This window comes from Lissotriton helveticus, chromosome 9 (assembly GCF_964261635.1).
Source record: "Lissotriton helveticus chromosome 9, aLisHel1.1, whole genome shotgun sequence".
Lineage (NCBI taxonomy): Eukaryota > Metazoa > Chordata > Amphibia > Caudata > Salamandridae > Lissotriton > Lissotriton helveticus.
In genome coordinates this window covers 811232060-811247116 of record NC_136070.1, presented here as the reverse complement: position 1 = coordinate 811247116, position 15057 = coordinate 811232060, and the positions used below count along the sequence as shown (strand labels likewise).

The following is a 15057-nucleotide window of genomic DNA, read 5'->3' as shown; positions in this document are numbered from 1 at the left end:
CCTTCTCCCATCATGCCCTGAGACTGCCCCTTTCCTCCATGCCTTCTCCCTTCGTGCCCTGAGACTGCCCCTTCCCTCCATACCTTCTCCCTTCATGCCCTGAGACTGCCCCTTCCCTCCATGCCTGCTTCCTTCGTGCCCCGAGACTGCCCCTTTCCTCCATGCCTTCTCCCTTCGAGCCCTGAGACTGCCCCTTTCCTCCATGCCTGCTCCCTTCGTGCCCTGAGATTGCCCCTTTCCTCCATGCCTTCTCCCTTCGTGCCGTGAGACTGCCCCTTCCCTCCATGCCTTCTCCCTTCGTGCCCTGAGATTGCCCCTTTCCTCCATGCCTGCTCCCTTCGTGACCTGAGATTGCCCCTTTCCGCTATGCCTCCTCCCTTCGTGCCCTGAGACTGCCCCTTCCCTCCATGCCTTCTGCCTTCGTGCCCTGAGATTGCCCCTTTCCTCCATACCTGCGCCTTTCGTGCCCTGAGACTGCCCCTTTCCTCCATGCCTGCTCCCTTCGTGCCCTGAGACTGCCCCTTTCCTCCATGTCTGCTCCCTACGTGCCCTGAGACAGCACCTTTCCTCCATGCCTGCTCCCTTCGTGCCCTGAGACTGCCCCTTTCCTCCATGCCTGCGCCCTTCGTGCCCTGAGACTGCCCCTTTCCTCCATGCCTGCTCCCTTCGTGCCCTTAGACTGCCCCTTTCCTCAATGTCTGCTCCCTTCGTGCCCTCTATCCATTATCTCCATGCCTGTTCTCTTTGTGCCCTCAGACTCAGGTGCGCAACACCCACTGAACTCAAAGGGCTTCAGCCCCCCGCCCCCCCGTCCTCTCCCCCAGTTGTGTGTGGCAGCCTGTGGATAAGACCTCCTGGGCACACAAGCAGCCGCACCCGAGCACTTCACAGGTCTTTTAAAGACCATTTGCATGTTAATGAGGCCTTGCTGTTGTGTCACCCCTTCCAAGAGCCCCTGCAGCGTCTCTCTTCATTTGGCTTACAGATCAAACTACCCTTGCTTTATATTCCTGTTTCCTTAAAGTGGCGGAGTTATAAAAATTATGCAGTTGTCATTTCTAAATGTCTAGCGCTGCCTCTGTAATTTCCCACATCGTGCCGCGGCGCCCTTGGCAACGCATAACGGCGCACCGGGGTGCAGCGGCGCACAGTTTGGGAACCACGGCTCTAAGATGAACAGACTTTGGAGACGCAGCAGGTGAGTGGGTAAGAGACCCCAGGGTACAAACTAAAAACTAGTTAGCTCCTTAAAGCACATTGGTTCAGTCATAATCCTCAGTGGAATCCCAGCCCCCCTTAGAAAACTCAGATGTCCGACTGGCTTCAATCCTCTTGACCTTTAGAGAGAGCTCAGAAACCGGTTTAAGACATCCGAGGCGAATCAAGCAGATATCCAAGCCTCTTGCGCGGTTCTTTCACAAAAATTGTAACATGTCGCCACCCGAACAGGGAAGCTCGAGGAGGAAGTAAGCTCGATGCAGTAGGACATCGCAAATAATACAAAAGGAGTTGAGATGTTAGTTAAAGAAAATGCTAGCGTCAGGGAGGATCTGGAAAGAATAGAAAACCACTCTCGGAGAAATAATCTGCGGATTTTAAATATTTCATAGGCGGAGGAGGGGACCAATCTTAAAGCGTTGGTGATCAAAATATTAATGGAGACGGCCCTGAAGGACAGACCAGATATTGACCTGGATCAAGAGATACAGCGTGTTCACAGAGACCCATTCAAGAGAAATCCAGAAGCCAAGGAAAATCTTGATAAATGTACTCTCATATTCTGTTAAGGAAGTTATTTTGTTGGCTACACTGAGGAATGGTCCCTATACAATCCAGAACCTTATGTTCACGATCAGAACTATGCCACACAACGGACCAGAAACAATGGGAACTGGGCAAAAGAATAGGGGAGCTTAATAATCTGGGGGCTAAGGCTCAATTAAAATTTCCAGCTATGCTTGACGTTATGTGGAATAACCAAATGCGCAATATACGGTCTATAAAAGAGGCAGATAGTCTGATTGATTTCATTAGGAAAGGGGGGTGCTCCTGAGGAAACAAGTCCGTCAATTTAATCTATGGGTGAGCTAATAAGAGTGAAAATAAAAGTTTTTTTTAAAAAAAAGGAGAAAAAAACAAATAAATGTAACACATATAATATGGACACACAGTTATTAATACTAGGGGGCGAGTGGGAGGCTCAGCTATAACTACAGATAAGTCTCCTTCCTTCGGCCGTTCAATAGGTTTTATGCCTAATAGTCTGCGGAGGGTTCCTATGGGGGGGTGGGTGGGGGTTGTTAAGAGTGGACAGGGTGGGGAGCAGCGTGAGAAAATAAAAAATAAGTCCTCATTAGATATATCGGACACGTCACCAGGGTTTACTTTCAACATAAAGAACCAGAGATCCTCCGATCCAAGAAACTGTGGCAATGTGCGAGATAAATGGCAGGGAGGGGCAATAAGGTTTTAATTGCAATTTGGAACGGAAAGGTTTTAAGGTAAAAAAACAGAGGCTGGTAATGAGGTATCTAGAAGAATCTAAAGTCCAGGTATGTATCATACAAGAAACCCACTTATCGGCGAGTGAGAGCAGGGGGTTATACCTGAAACCGAATGCAGACGACTCCTAGTACATAGTAGATATGCAATTAAGATTAGCTGGGGCAACGGCACCCATAATAATAGGGGTGATTTTAATACCCTTCCAGACCCAATATTAGATAGATCCATGAGCAGGAGAGGTGTCCAGGCTTAAGCACCAAAGACAAGTCAGGCCCTTAAACATATGCTAAACGAGCTGTGCATGGTCGATTCCTGGAGGCACCTAATGAAAGGAAAAAGAGGCTCCACTTTCCATAGTAAGCAGTACCATCACTTCTCATGTTTGGATTACCTGCTAGTTGATAGAGATTGCACCGGGAAAATAAAAGAGGTCCATATACTTCCAGGACATATCTCTGATCATAATATGGTTAGTATCACATTTAATGAAGTTAACATGAGGAATAATGCTAGATGGACGTTGAAGAGAGCTATACTATCTGATTTATACATTGCTGCTCTTTTAAAAAAAACAACATTAGAGTTTTTTCAGATCAAAGCTCACTCGGCACCAATTGGTGTCATTTGGGACACTTTCAAAGCCTATGTTCGGGGTTTTTTACAAATCCAGGTCTCGTATAATAATAAAGTGGAGCGAGCCGAGTTAAGGAAGCTGGAGGAGATCGGGTTATTAGAAGGAAGGATGCAGCAGGATATACAGTACAGTGAGGAAACGTTAAAGAAGCTGGATGTAGCTAGATTGAATTATAAGATCAGATTAGAAACAAAGTGTAGTAAAAGGTGGGCTGCGGGGCGTATGCAACATTTTGAGTATGGCGAAAAAGCTGGAGCAGTATTGGTCTGAAAGGCGAGGGCAGATAGGGCGAGAAACCATATAGGAAAGCTGGTCATCAATCTTGAGGGGGATATTACAAACAAAGAGGAGGAAATTTGGGAAAGCTTGGTAAAACCTTTCTCAGAACTATATGCAGAATCAGAGAGCCCGGATGAAGAGGTCTTAAAGTGCTGGTTAAATAACGCAGGTCTCCCGGCCTTAGCAACAGAAGGGAGGAACATGGTTGATGCCCCAATTACGGAAGAGTAAATACGATAACAACTTAAACACATGAAGAATGGTAAGGCGGCAGGCCCTTATTCTTTACCGGTCGAGGTCTACAAGTTGATAGTGGAGGAGATAGTACCGGAAATGGTGGCTCTCTTTAATTCTGTTTATGAGGAGGAACAATGGATTCCGCACTCGTGGAATGAGACCATAATCACTTTGATCCTAAAACCGGCTAAGTCTCTGAGTAAAGCTGATTCATATCCACCAATCTCCTTATTAAATGTGGATCATAAAATCTACACAGGTATATTGTCCGGGAGACTGGCCATGGTGGCCCCCCAGTTGATACATACAGACCAGAAAGGCTTTGTCCCCTAGAGACAAATACAAGAACTCACGCTGTCATTAATAGGGACTATAGATCTAGCAGTTGCAAGATCGATTCCGTTGGCGGCGATCACTATTGACGCTACCAAGGCTTTCGATTGCGTCACCTGGGCATTTCTTTGGGCTGTTTTAGGTACAATGGGCTTCAATGCTGATTTTATTCAGGCAATACAAAAACTATATGAGCCCCCCATTGTCGAAATTCTCTTAAATGGTTCCCTGACAGGTAGCTTGAAAATCTATAGAGGGACGAGACAGGGTTGCCGCTTTTTCCCTTTTCTCTTCGATAAATACATCAAACCTCAGGCGCACATGTTAAGAACAGATGAGCAGATTATCCCTATCCACCAGCTTCCAACGTACAGTAAAATTGCACTATATGCAGATGATTTGGTAATTTATACTTCTGACCCAGCTCAAACATGAATTATGATAGAACAACTGACAACTGTTTTTGGGGCACTTTGAGGGTATTTAGTTAATATATCAAAAACAGAAGTAATGTGTTGGAACATGGTAGGGTGGGGTGGCAGAGTCTGTTCAGAGATGAAATATCTGGGGACAATAATTGCGCATAAGATTGGTGAGATTCCCTCTTGTAATCTGAAGAGAGTGATGACGGAGGTAGATAGACAAATAGCTAGGTGGAAGAACTTACCTGTGTCCATATATGGGAGGGCCAATTTGATAAAAATGTCTGTTCTCCCAAAGTTAACATACCTTTTTAACTGCATACCACTCAGCTTCCCTAAGGATGAAATTAACTAATTACAAGGGAAAATATCTAGTTTTATCTGGGCATCCTACAGGGAGACTACAGGGAGACAGGGATTGGTTAAGCTGGAGAGGAGGGGCGATGTCACATGAGCTTAATTAATGGGGAAGTCGCAGTGTGTTTTTGAACACCGATTTACGAAGAGAACCGTTAGTGACAAGGAACAACACAGCATGAAGTTGTGAAGGTATGGGAGCAAGTGGAAATTATTATTAATATAAGGAATGGGTGATGGGAAGGAGCAGTAGGAATCTAAGAAGGGGTGAATACTTGCATGTTATTCCGCATGAATGAGAAGGTTAATAACATGAGGTTAAGTTAGCAGGACTGTGGGTTTGTCAGGCAAGGTAGCGGTAGCAATTTATGCTCCGTATTTAGGGGGAAAGCGCTGTATTAAATGTGGCATGAATCTTTTTGAGCAGCAATGTATATATTGCACGATAGCGGTTTGAAACCATATTCTAATAGCAATGTTTTTTTTATTTGTAGAATACCCCTGAGGAAGGGCTTTTAAATAGCCCGAAATGCATTGGGCCACATAAGATTTGCAACTGGGAATGGTTTGTCTTTTGGCGTTTCCGGAAAAAGGCATAGATTTGCATATCCGTGGCATGAGAAGCAGTTAAAGATATACGTATCTCACGTGTGAAAAAGACTTAAGAAAATAAATGAATCTATACAATAATTTTGGAGTACATGGATTAATTATCACCTAAAATTTTGATGATGAAAAACGATAAAAATAAGTGTAAATCGCGATAAATGCACTGCGCCTGGTTAAGGAGTGAAACTTCACTCCATTCTTTGATGGTATTTACAAGCACGTGGAACCAGGGCAGTTCACTTAACCCAGGGAGCACACATAAAGCGGATAGTTTAAAATACTTATGACATTAATGAAGCAGCTGTTGAAGCAAGGTGTGCACGGCAATTCCAAGTTGATTTGACATGAGATTGCCCTTAAAAAGCACCCATCCATGACCCCTAAAAACCCTTACCTCTCCCACACTCTACCCATCCCAGAACCCTAAAACCCCTTTCTACATCTTAATTCCACCCATCCCTGAATCCTTAAAACCCCTAAACACCCTAAACTTCACCCAATCCTGAATGTTAAAGTCTTCACCCCCCTAAACTCTAACCATTCTTGAACCCTAAATCCCCTTTCGATGTCTGAACTCCACCCAGTCCTAACAAAAATCCCCTCAGTACCCCTAAACACTACCTATTCTTGAACCCAAAAACCAGTTACTTATCCTAAACTCCACGCACGTTTAATGTAATTTTAGATCTTTCCTTAAAATGATAGTTCTTATAAAGTGTTTCCTTTATTGTTCAATTTATTTATATTTCCTTAAAATTGTTTTTTCCTACATTGTTTTCTCCCATGTGGTCTCGCATTCGAGGTTTTCATTTTTCCATTAATCATGCATATCACTCAAGATCATTTCAACGTACTTTTTAGAACCAGTGTCACGATCCACCTACGTTCAATTGACGTCAGTTAGGGCGTTTTATTTCTTTTTTTTTTACTAACGAAAACATTGTGTGGTACCACAGTCATTTTCAGATAACATCTTTTCTATTGAAATGGCAACTGCATTTGCAAAGGTATAACGTTTTGCTGCACTGATTGGTGACACTCCAAACTAAGAACTCATTTAAGGGAGCTATGGTGAGGCTGCACACACAGCGCTGCTGAGCTCCTGTGAGGATGTTTATGAGTAACACCATGGAAATGCTGCTTTACACGTTTTGAGGAGATTGACGGATGAGTGTTTGTTACACTGCTCCCGTAATAGGTTTTGTTAGTTAGTTGATGCACAAGCTTATATGCCACTCGTGCTGCGCAAGCTCTCGTGAAGGGCAAGAAGTTTCAAGAGACTAATGCATCACAAGCTGTCCGACTACTGCTGTAAGAGCTTGTGTGATATTGCTGCCTTACCCCTGGTAATGGCAAGTGCACATTTGTGCTGCAGCCATGGACGAGAGACCTATCCAGGAGTGCTGTTGTATACGCCACATGGAATTTCAGTTCAGTTCTAAACAGAGACTGTTTCAAAGGCAATATGCAGCATGCCAGGCCAACCCCAGTTTAAAGGTCTCAACATCAGTTGTTTGTAGTATGCAATCAATCAATCAATTGGAGAATTTGTAAAGCGCGCTACTTACCTTACCCGTGAGGGTCTCCAGGTGCTGAGGGGGGGGGGGGGGTGCTGTTACTGCTCGAAGAGCCAGGTCTTGAGGAGCCTTCTGAAGGTGAGCAGGTCTTGGGTCTGCCGCAGATGGGTGGGGAGGGTGTTCCAGGTCTTGGCTGCGAGGAAGGAGAAGGATCTGCTGCCGGAAGTGGTTAGTTGAATGCGCGGGACGGCGGCAAGGTCGAGGCTGGTGGAGCGGAGCTGGCGGGTGGGGGTGTAAAAGTTGAGTCTGTTGTTGAGGTAGGCTGGTCCGGTGTTTGTGGAGTGCTTTGTGTGCGTGGGTGAGGAGCTTGAAGGTGATCCTCTTGTTGACGGGGAGCCAGTGCAGGTCTCTTAGGTGGGCGGAGATGTGGCTGCGGCAGGGACGTTGAGGATCAGTCGGGCGGAGGCGTTTTGGATGCGTTGTAGGTGTTTGGCTGGGATTCCTGCGTAGAGCACGTTGCTGTAGTCTAGCCTGCTGCTGACGAGGGCTTGGTCACAGTTCTTCTTGTTTCGGTCGGGATCCACTTGTAGATCCTGCGAAGCATACGGAGGGTATTGTAGCATGAGGAGGAGACAGCGTTGACCTGTTTCGACATGGAGAGGGAAGAGTCGAGGATGAATCCTAGGTTGCGTGCATGGTCCGTGAGTGTTGGGGCTGTTCCCAGTGTGGTTGGCCACCAGGAGTCGTTCCACGCAGAGCGGGTGGGGCCTAGGATGAGGACCTCCGTCTTGTCCGAGTTCAGTTTCAGACGGCTGCTCCTCATCCACTCGTCGACGGCCTTCATGCCCTCGTGGAGGTTGGTTTTGGCGGTGCACGGGTCTCTGGTGAGGGAGAGGATGAGCTGGGTGTCGTTGGTGTAGGAGATGATGTTCAGGTCGTGCTGGCGGGCCACTTGTGCGAGGGGGGCCATGTAGACGTTGAACAGGGTCGGGCTGAGGGATGAGCCCTGTGGTACGTCGCAGATGATGTTGGTGGCTCCGGATCGGAAGGGTGGGAGGCGGACTCACTGGGTTCTACCGGAGAGGAAGGACGTGGTCCAGTCAGGGCCTTCTTCTGGATTCCGGCTTCTTGGAGGCGTGTTCTTAGTGTGTGGTGGCAGACCATGTCGAAAGCGGCTGACAGGTCCAGGAGGATGAGGGCTGAAGTATCGCCGTTGTCTAGCTGGCGCTGGATGTCGTCTGTGGCGGCGATGAGGGCTGTCTCGGTGCTGTGGTTTCGTCTGCATCCGGACTGGGATGGATCTAGGATGTTGTTGTCCTCAAGGTGGTGGGTCAGCTGTATGTTGGGGATTTTCCCGATGACCTTCGCCGGGAAGGGGAGCAGGGAGATGGGCCGGAAGTTCTTGAACTCTTTGGGGTCCGCCCTGGGCTTCTTGAGGAGGGCGTTGATTTTGGCGTGCTTCCAGCTCTCCGGCAATGTTGCTGTGTCGAAGGAGATGTTGATGACCTTTCGTAGTTGGGGTGCGATGATTGCGTCTGCTTTGTTGAAAATGTGGTGTGGGCAGGGGTCTGACGGAGATCTTGAATGGATGGAGTTCATGATCTCGCGTGTTTCTTCGTCGTTGACGTGGGACCAGGAGGTCAGCGGGTTGGTGCATACGGTGTTCGGGGTGGGGTCTGTGCGGTCGAGGCGGATGGGGAACTGAAGCTGTCGTGAATGTCGGCGATCTTGCGATGGAAGAAGGTGGCCAGTGAGTCGCACAGATCTTGCGAGGGCGGGATGTCGTTGGTATTGGGGTTGGAGAGTTTCTTAACTATGTCGAAGAGGTCTCTGCTGTCGTGTGCGATGTTGTCCAGTCGTGTTTTGAAGGATGCTCTCTTGGCTGTTCTGATGTCTGCGGATGGCGTCCTTGTGGGCTGCGTGGCTGTCTGGTGCGTGGTCGTGGAGCCATTTCTGAAGCAATTGGGCCCATCTGTTGTTTTGGGAAGAGAGAGACGCATGCTGAATCCATTTGCCGTGATTATCTTTGTAGTGCCTAAAGAATGGAGCATCTCTTCTGATGCGAATCTCGTATATTGAATGTGACAGGCTTCTTTGAGGAAGCAGGTTAGACATTCTGGGCTTGAAACCAGTGGGAAACTGGGACTGATACCTTAGGGATGCAGTCAATTGTTAACAGTTCTCTGTTAAGAAGATTGACTAGTTCATTATAAATTCTTCTTTACTAAGCTTACCGAATGTAGAACACATTGGGGGCGCAACTAGACTTAAACTTTGGAGGGCTTGCATGGCAAACAGTGGAGGTTGAGGCAGCATTATAGCCGTGTACAAATTACTTGTACGCGGCAGTCATTTATTTGAGCCATTTGTTGAAAAGTTGCTTTTACAGCACACTGGCTATGGAACATTATTTTCAGCATTCCCGTATTTAATATACGTTTTAGTGTTCGCTCTGAATTATAGCATTGTTAATGGCAAATGTTTTCTTTTATTACAAGTTTGGCTGGTAGACCTAGAGCAATTTTGAATGTTATGTTCTGCTTTGTGTGAATTAATGGCGTGACACATTTCAAACACACTCGACAGGTTACACCAACCTAATAGGACCTAAAACACACCTTTAAGCAGATATTTGATCATTTTTCCCTAAATGAAGATTTGGAAAATTAGTAGTAAAAAGTGCAGTTTAAGAACATTTCTTTAGTTATTGTCATATCTATGCTGTATTTACCTCCGCACATAATTTTATGTTATTTGCTGAGTAGGTTGTAGTAGAATAAACTCTTTATTGCTGTCAGGTAGGAAATGCCTCTTGACCAGTCTCTGATACACAGGAGTTTCAAAAAATATTCATTAGTACTGATGTAACTCCAATAAATATTCTTGGTTTTGAAATGCTTGGTAGGTATGCTGCGTGGAACATAACCCGTGTTTCTAAAGATCCTGCTAAAATAGCATGCAAGAAGGATTATCCATGCTAACCTCACATCACACTTGAAATGCCATTAGGGTTTACCAGGTATAGCAGTTACAGCCCGTTGATTACCATTTGATATCCGTAGAACTACCCTTTCTACCCATTGTCTTGGGGTCGAGATTGTACTGGCAGGATCAAAAACTAAAAGCACTCTTAAAATCCCTGTTTAGTTATTTTATTTAGTTTAGACATTTTTCCCTCCATCTAGACACTGGGCAGCCCAATACCTAGATGCTGAAGAGCCAGGTGTGTGTGTCAAATGGGCAACCTGTGCTGCCATTTTCTGTGTAATATGCAAAAGAAACAATTGATGGACGGAATGCTGGACAATGCAAACATTCACCCCCAGTCACAAGGATCTAGGTTAAATCCATCATTCTTTTGCTTACCACACCACCCAAGTTTGGACCCAGCCATATGCAAATCCATCTTGACCCTGTTCCTTGTTGGAACAGTCCAGCCCGAACTGCCAAGCCAGATCCTCCCCGGACCGGAAACAAGCATCCTGGGACCGGCTTCAGGGCGTCACTCTTCCTCAGCCAGGCTAGCTTGAATCCAGTGGTGTAGTGAGCATGGTACCCACGTCTGGGCATATCCTTTCCACATAGTGCGACATATGCAAAAGAAACAATTGATGGACGGAATGCTGGACAATGCAAACATTCAACCCCAGTTACAAGGATCTGGGTTAAATCCACCCTTCTTTTGCTCACTTTGGACAAAGCCATATGCAAATCAGTCTTGACCCTGTTCCTTGCGGGAACAGTCCAACCCAACTGGCCAGGTCTAAACTGGGGTGGCATGGTGAGCAAAAGAATGATGGATTTAACCTAGATCTCTTGACTTCAAACGCTGCATTTAATATATGTAAGTCTGTGGGATACTTTTACCAGCCGCCCCATTATATCGGTTCTAGAATGATTAGAAGTGATAGACCTGGCAATGATTATAACATTATTAACGTGGCGGTAAATAGCAGGTTCGAACCCCTATCTACTTTATAGCATATAGATTGACTCAACAGTAGGACAAATGACAAGCTGCCGCAAAGGTATGAGGATACGTACCCTCCATTAGAGATAACAGACAACAATATGGAAGCTGCTTTGATGACAGAAAATGCACCTCTGAGTATTCACCTGGTAAGCCATTTGGAAATATCATTAAAGGGCCATTTAGTGGAGTGAGCAATAGGGGGGGTGCAACATCAAAGTGTACGGGGAACAGCAGAAGTTATTCTACTAGAAACTCGAGTGGACGACTCATTAGCTGAGTCGGGTGAAAGACCAGGCTTAATATACCCCAATAGAGAATGACCTGAAAGGCTGGAGGCCCACAAAGACAAGATGGGGGAATATCTCAATACTATTTTGGGACATCGCTGGCCTTCGCTCAAAGTTCACAAATTCACAATGGTTAGACTTTATTGAAAAATGTAACATTCTATATCTCCAGGAAACCTGGATCGTAGACAAAATAAATATTAATGGATACAGGACGTTTCATACATCAGCTGTTCCAGCCACACATGGAAGATGTATTACCAGTATTAGTATTACCTGCCTGATCCCTATACACATGTGTTTTACTTGTATTATTGAACTACCTGATTGTCCATGCTCCCTCATATCTGTACTATTTGTTATATTTGTACTATTTACATTGATTTGATGACCTACCTTCCTACTATGCAATGCTACCTCATATTTGTACTATTTGTAATATTTGTACTATTTACATTGACTTGATGACCTACCTTCCTACTATGCTCCCTCGTTTCCCTACCCTTCCACTTGCCTTTGTAAAGCGCTCTGTTATCTGCAAAGATCTTGTTCGCGCTATATAAAACTTTCAAAATAAAATTAAATAAATGTAAGGGGGAACTATGTATTTACATGTCTAACTTACTTAATGTTAATAAGGTAGCCTTGGTAACTTTTGATACTTACTATCAAATTGTGACCATGTATATAGACAATTGTTGTTATGCATTGATAAATTATTATAATAATGCTAAAAGGGATCAAATTGCAAATGTCTTACAAAGATTAAGTCGGGATCCGAATAAGTTACAGCAAGGGAATTTAAGAGAAGTAGTTGTTGTCTGGGGGTGAATTTAATGTTGGCCTATGTCCATTGTGCGGAGGGAAAAATTGTGGACTTAAGCTAGAGAGCAGTGATAAATGTACTCACTTTCCCCACTCAATGTATGGGGAATGTTTAATGAGATTTTATACTATTTTGACCTAGGTTTTGCGAACAACCTATGCTCCCCTCCAGTTCCTTTTACTCAGACGTTTAATGGAAGAGGCACAAACTCAATCATAGACTACATAATGTTACCTAATAGATGTTCCACGAGACTTAAACACTTTAGTACCCATAAGATTAGCGTTGGCGATCATTTCCCTTTGAGCATAATTTTAACTTGCCCTAACAAAATGCATAATGTTAGAAATGATAGAGTATATGCGGTTAAAAACATAGCTGTGGGCAAAACAAATAGCAAATTACTACAGTGGGCGAAGTTAGACTCAACCGAGTGTACTAGTAAAATTGTTTTAAAAAGTTATTATTCCCTCTTAAACTGTTTGGATGAAACAAGCTCTCATGCCGACATTCTAGAATCCAATGCAGAGGTTACAAATAAAATAAAGAGACCCTGTGGGTTGTGAACCGGAAAAACCCAGTTAGTAATTCAGGGCGGTTTGACTCACACTGCAGTAAAGCTTATACAAAATTAAAATGTGCTTTGCACAAATCAGATAGGAACATCAATGAGAAAAGGCTGTGCAGAAGGGAATATAGTCAGGCCCAGAAAGTCCGGGAAAAACGCCCTAAAGTATGAGGCATGGGTAAGGTTGCACAAAGCATCACAAAAGAAGGACAGCACAGCATTTGGCAAGCAGTAAATGCCCCATTCTTTAAAACTAAAGATATGCCGACCGTAGAGATTGCCATTAGTGAACACCAATAGGTGGACTTCTTTTCTCAAGTATATAAAATGGAAAAAGATATTAGCATTCCTGATAACATACTGAAATCACAAGGGCCAACAACTATAGCTAATTATCCCATTGATCTCTCCTTTTCTCTTAAAGAAGTAACAAGTGCGATAATTGAAAGTAAGGGAGGCAAGGCACCGGGCCCGAATAGTGATACGGTTGATCTCTTCAAATCCTATTATGGGGTCCACTTCTAACGCAGGTTTTGGTGGCCTGCTGCTCCACTGGATTTATTGAGACATGGTCGGAATCTATCCTTGTGCCTATTTTTAAACAAGCATTTACAATGCAACGGTCTCGCCTTTGAAAAAGTTAGAGCTATTGGCATTGTAAATGACAACATTTTTATTTATGTGTTGGTTTTGAAAACAGATAAATAAATGCCATTGTCATTTACAATCCCAATAGCTTAATCTCTCGCAAATGCCACACACAAACCCACACAGAATCCCACACACATACATACCTACAGAGCCACGCACACACACATAGTCACATACACACACACAGCCACAGAAACACTATCTATCCTACTACCGCCACCTCTCAACACACATGCATTTGAAACATGCACGTGTTCATGTGCTTACTCGTACTTGCAATATATTTTATATAGCTATATGAGTTTGTGCAGGTAGTACCTTGATATCACATACATATATCAGATATATAATGTGCACTTTCATTAAATATCGCAAACAGATACTTTTGTAAAGACATGCTGCATGTTATACCTAGAGTAACCCACAGCTGCCTATATTTGTGTGCGAGTTTGTGTGTAGTAACCACTCTTAGTGTGTGTTTTTACAAACGTGACTAAAGGTATATACACAAGTAATGAAATTTAAATACGGGAATAATGTTGCAGCATTATATACAAGGCGTAGTAGCCATGTGTGTGTGACAGTGTATAGTGGGACATGCACTTGACATACGTATTTACATACTCCGGATTACACGTAAGGCATGCAACTTTAAACATGCAATGTTATAAAAGTGTTAAAGTTCGTGTAATGAAGGGAAAGTGGTGTTTTCAGCTCCGACTCTGTAATACACTTTTCAAACATTGGTTTTTGTGATTGACACACGCCCGTTCAGATCTGTGTCCTTCTCCGAGTGTGAAGTAAACCATATTTAATACGGGCCCGGGGCTGCGAGGCGGGGAGGCATTAGGCCGGAGTCATCTGCCCCGCAGGCTCGGAGCCTGGGAACGGAGCAGCAAGCAGGACTCCTCGCCGGATAACGTCTGAGCGTCTCGGGCCCAGGCGGCCCATCTGCGGCTCCCGGAGGCCCTGGAAGTGTCCGGCAGTTACAGCTGTGCCAGCGGGACGGGGCCTGGGAGGAGGCTGTCTGGAGGCTGGGGGCGGGCAGGGCCCCAAGTTCACAGGGACTGGGGATCGTGTCCCCATCTAGCGGATGGCGCGGGTTCCCAAAGACTCACCAAACACATACATACCCCAAGCCTCACAAACCCCATACATCTGCACACGCACAAACACACACGCTCACTCACAGACTCGCACACAAACACACCAGCAATACTTTCACACCCAAACAGGCACTCTATTGTCCACACACAATCCAAGAAACAACGTTGTCATTGCACACCCAGGTGCATGCTCTACATTTCGTCGGTCGGACGCCAAACTGGACCGGAAGCCGCCCTCGGCTCCCCCCACCCTCCCCCACTCCTTTCACCACCTGTGGAACCATAAGTCGGGCATTATCGTCGCCATTGGGGCAGACTGGGCAGCACTCTCCGAAACGGGATCTCAGTGTTGGGGCAGTCCACGGGGTCGTCTCCGCAGGTTACGTCATCGCACATGATGTTGCATACATCTGCACACGCTCAAACACACGGTCACTCACAGACTCCCACACCAGCAATACTTTCACACCGAAACAGGCACTCAATTGTCCACACACAATCCAAGAAACAACATTGTCGTTGCACACCCAGGTGCATGCTCTATAATTCATCGACCCTCCCCCACTCCTTTCACCACCTGTGGAACCATAAGTCGGGCATTACTGTCGCCATTGGGGCAGACTGGGCAGCACTCTCCAAAGGGGATCTCAACGGGTAGTCTCCGCAGGTTACTTCATCGCACATGATGTTGCATACATCTGCACACGCTCAAACACACGGTCACTCACTGACTCGCACACAAACACACCAGCA

At 45.4% G+C, this 15057-nt stretch overlaps 1 protein-coding gene across 20 annotated transcripts in view; it reads left to right on the top strand.

The window, feature by feature from the left end:
• Positions 1-15057, top strand: part of CLASRP (CLK4 associating serine/arginine rich protein) — a 739455-nt gene that overhangs the window by 21742 nt on the left and 702656 nt on the right. The gene's annotated exons all lie outside the window — the stretch shown is intronic.